At 48.7% G+C, this 4,165-nt stretch overlaps 1 long non-coding RNA gene across 1 annotated transcript; it reads left to right on the plus strand.

The window, feature by feature from the left end:
* Positions 1-2,210: 2,210 nt before the first annotated feature.
* LOC141729273 (uncharacterized) lies at positions 2,211-3,752 on the plus strand. The gene is made up of 3 exons (XR_012580651.1): positions 2,211-2,258; positions 2,340-2,380; positions 2,462-3,752. It is a non-coding gene; the product is annotated as an uncharacterized LOC141729273 (long non-coding RNA).
* The last annotated feature ends 413 nt before the right edge of the window (positions 3,753-4,165 follow it).

Here is a 4,165-nt window from a genome sequence, read left to right on the forward strand (position 1 = left end):
TTGTAGCTGACCGAGAGGCTCACAGGCCATCACGAGGCTCTCTGAAGCAGACTCATTTCAGGTGCAACGTGGATTCCCATCACCGATCATCCAAAAGATAAGTTGGCGCCCATGGGCTGGAGATGGGACCATTGGAGAGTAGTGGGTTGGCAGTTTTTGGGGCAGATTTAAAAATTAGCTGAGGGAAAAGAGATCTTTCCTAAGGACCTCTTAGGACAGCTAAAGGATGACACTCTACTTTTGATGGCAGCTTTCAGGTGGGCATTGCAGAGCAGCTCTGGTTTGTGTCGTGTTGTCCGGTGTGCAGTTTTACCTAGTGTGTCTTTGGGGTCCCTTTTGCCTTCCCACCTCTAAGCCCTCACCACAAGCATCCTGTGTCGTGTTTAATCTTCCCCCCATTTTTCACGTTCTCTCTCACGGGTGTCTCCACACCTTGGTGCCAGAGCTGTTCTGCTGTGCTGCGTAGCCTGCTGCAATAGGCCAAGCCTGGGGAGTTGAAATTTGTAATTTGGGTGTATTTGGACTCTAGATGCTATTCCTAGATGGACCTAAGGTGTTTGCAGCTTGTGAGTTATCCTGGTGGTGTTTGACACGTGTTCTAACTTTCTTTCAGGTGCAGATGCATTGCATCCATGGCAGAGGGTCAGAGTTAGCAGGTGCCGGGCCTTCCTAGGAGCAGGGTGAGTAGCAGACTGGTGGGGTTTTGGCCGATGGGGTGCCAAGATCAGGCACTGATGTTTGGTTCTCTTTACTCTAGCTGTCTGAGAGACACCAGCCCGGTGACAGCAGGACCTTCCCAGCTGATGAGGTGGCCTTTCTTTGCACCTGACACGGACCGGCATCCCCACATGTCTGAGAGATAAGTAGAGGGCTATGACCCACAGAGGGGATGAAGGCAGGGTGCTGGTTTGGGAATTACTGGGAGGGGTTTTTGAGTCCAATTTGGCGGTGGGGGGGTGTCCATGAAGTGGCCCCTTAGGCCCCATGAAAGCCAAGTCTCACTTTTGATCACAGTGCTGAGGTGTTCAGGGCAGAGCAGTCCCGGTGTGTCTGGTGTCACTTGTCTGCTGTGCATTATGTGTTGTTTGTGTATCTCCTGTCTTTTACCTTAGCACTTTGAGAGGCCTGTCAGAAGCCTTGGCATCATTGTTAGCATCTGTGATCTCTGCATTCTTTGGCCTGGCACGCAGGCCAGAGATGCAATTCTGATACCTGTCTGAGCTCCCCAGTCAAAAGTTCTCTCTTTGGAAGCATCCAGTCAGATGTCTTGTCAGGTCTTGTTCTGAGCTGTACGGACAGCTGTGCCCCACCTGGATCCATTATGGTGGATTAGGGCTTGAAAGAATGTGAGGGCAGGCAGAGGATTCTGACCATAGGATTCCTCGGCATCCATCTTTACTGTTCTTGGAATCAATCATTCAGTTAGCATCTTCTTCCTGCAGTGTTCTCTGAGCCTCATCAGCTCACCGTCAGTTTGAACTCAGTCATCTCCTGTTGCGTTCTCTCAGTCCTTGCAGCCGTTTTCCTTGCCAAGAGATTTCTGTTCCTGTTGTGTCCCCGTTGTGTGTCCTGTCCTGTCTGTCCTGTGTCACGGGTGTCAGCACACATTTGTGCCGGGGCTGCTCTGCCCTGCCGCATAGCCTGGTGCGATAGGAGAGGGCCCGGGGACTTGGAATGTGTAATGTGGGGTGTAGTTGGACTCCAGATAGGCTTTGTAGATGGACACAGGGCATCTGGAGCTCTTAAGTTGTCCTGCAACAGTGTGACTCTTGTCCTAACGTTTTTTTCAGATTCAGTTGAATGAAATCTGGGCCAGAGGGCCCCATCCCGTGTGAGGGGATTCACACGAGCAGGTTAGTTACTGCTTTCCTCTGTAGAGGGAGTATAATTGATACGTGTCACCGTAGTGTTCTTTGTCTCTCTTTTTAGGAATTCAAGGGTGAGAGCTGTAGTCAAGGCTGAGTGGGCAAGGTGAGCATTGAGTAGCATACTGAAGCAGTTTTTATTGCTGTAGTCTCAGTTTCTGATGCTGGTCTAAGTATGTCCACTTGTTTTTTTTTTTGTTTTAGGTGGCCCCTTTGCAATCTATCTTGGCCGAGCACGCCCATGCCAGGTGGGTGCAAGCTTAAGGTACTGCTGTGGCATCCTTGTCAGGGTAGGGATGTTGTGTTTTCACAGTATCTCAGCATGCTTTTCTCCTCTGTTTCTTTCCAGGTTGTCTCCCTGCCCTAGGCATGCCAAGGAACACAGGAGGGCAGGTGAGTCGGGGTTTAGGCAGGCCGACTCATAGGCGAGTGTTACGCAGCAGCATGCTAAGCCTGCGCCTTTTGTTTTTGCAGGTATCTTCTGCGCCCCTTCCGGATTCAAAGCGAGACTTGAGGTGAGCCGGGGCGGTGGTGCATAGCACTCCCGGGGATTACCGGTTTTGAGGACAATAGTCACTTTTTCTGTTTTGTCTTAGGTACTCTGAGGAGGCTCTTAGCCAAAGCTCGGAAACGGCAGCGCCAAAGCACACACATCGAGAAAGCCTCCACATCCACGTCCAACCGAGGATGGATTTTGTCCCCTCCTCCTGCGAAAGCTAAGTGTCGGGGCCCGTGGTCGGGGAAGGGGAAAAACCTTTAGTATCACAGGGGGCCGTTTCATGTTAGCTTAGCGGAGAGGTCTGTAGCGGGACGGGTCCTCTGGAAGTAAAGGGTGAGGCTTTCTCTTCAGCTTCATCAGAGCCTTTGCCGGGCAGGGCAGTTCCGACCCCTCTCCACAGCGTCACGAACTTTGCGTCGTCAGCCTTCCTCGACTCGGCATCGTCACGGATCTTTCTCCCCAGGAGCTCGCCTTCGGGTCCGCAGCTATAGCCACGATCACTCGGCCGTCCACTTCCTTTTCTAGGCTCGCTGAGCCTCTTGAGCATCTTCTCAACTGCTTTAGCACTGAGTGCTTTTAATGAGTTACATTTCATTAACACACGCTATTGTCATAGGGCTTCCTTTCCTTTGGAGTCATCAGCCTCTGGTTCATCTTGCGCTAGGAATCTCAGGTCCCTAAGTGGAAAGTTGCCACTTGTCTCTGTGTTAGGTCATCCATGTCTGTTACATCGTCCGTGTCTGTGTTACATAGTGTGCGTCCATCTTCTTCCACGTCACAGGCCTTTGTTACATCTCGACCCTTTGTGGGCACCACTCCGTGCCATGTCGCTCTTATTTTACTCACGTTCCTTTCCGGATATTCCTTATTCCGGCATTTTTACCTTTTTACTCTTTGAGCCAGGAAGGGTTACAGAAGATGTTATCCATGTTCCTTCTCACTACCAGCTTTGGTAGTGCCTTTTTTCCATGCCATTCTCTTGGACTTCTAGTGGGAGCATCTTAATCCTTCCTCAGGTGACTTCAGTAGTTCTATCGGTTCCATCTTCTCAAAGGATATAGGTCTCAAAAATTAATCTTGCAGATAGCTATCCTAAGTCCTGCTTTATGTTGTATGTACCTATGTTGGCTTCTATTTTATGTACCAATATTGTGTGTACCTATGCTGGCTTATACTCTATGTACTTATATTGTGTGTACCTGTGTTGGCTTATGCTGTATGTACTTACATAGTATGTACCTGTGTTGGTGTATATTGTATGTACCTGTGTTGGCTTATGCTGTCTGTACTTAGATTGCATGTAGCTATGCTGGCTTATACTGTATGTACCAATATTGTGTGTACGTATGCTGGCTTATACTCTATGTACTTATATTGTGTGTTCCTGTGTTGGCTTATGCTGTATGTACTTACATAGTATGTACCTCTGTTGGTGTATATTGTATGTACCTGTGATGGCTTATGCTGTGTGTACTTTCATTGTATGTACCTGTGTTGGCTTATGCTGTCTGTACTTAGATTGCATGTACCTATGCTGGCTTATACTGTATGTACTAATACTGTGTGCGTCGCCTTACATTCTGTGTACTTACCCTATGTGTACACTTGCAATGTATGCGTCAGCTTATATTGTGTGTATTTATATTGTACCAATTATGATCGGAGCTGCCTTGCCCTGGCATGTAGTCACAGTTAGGTAGAACAGTTATAAAAGCTTTACTGTTCATCTGTGTCTTGTGGGATTTTGGGTAGGAAATTTATAGGTCCAGAGTGGGGACAAGTCCTAGCTGTCAGATACCCG

The sequence above is a fragment of the Zonotrichia albicollis genome, chromosome 6, assembly GCF_047830755.1.
Source record: "Zonotrichia albicollis isolate bZonAlb1 chromosome 6, bZonAlb1.hap1, whole genome shotgun sequence".
NCBI lineage: Eukaryota > Metazoa > Chordata > Aves > Passeriformes > Passerellidae > Zonotrichia > Zonotrichia albicollis.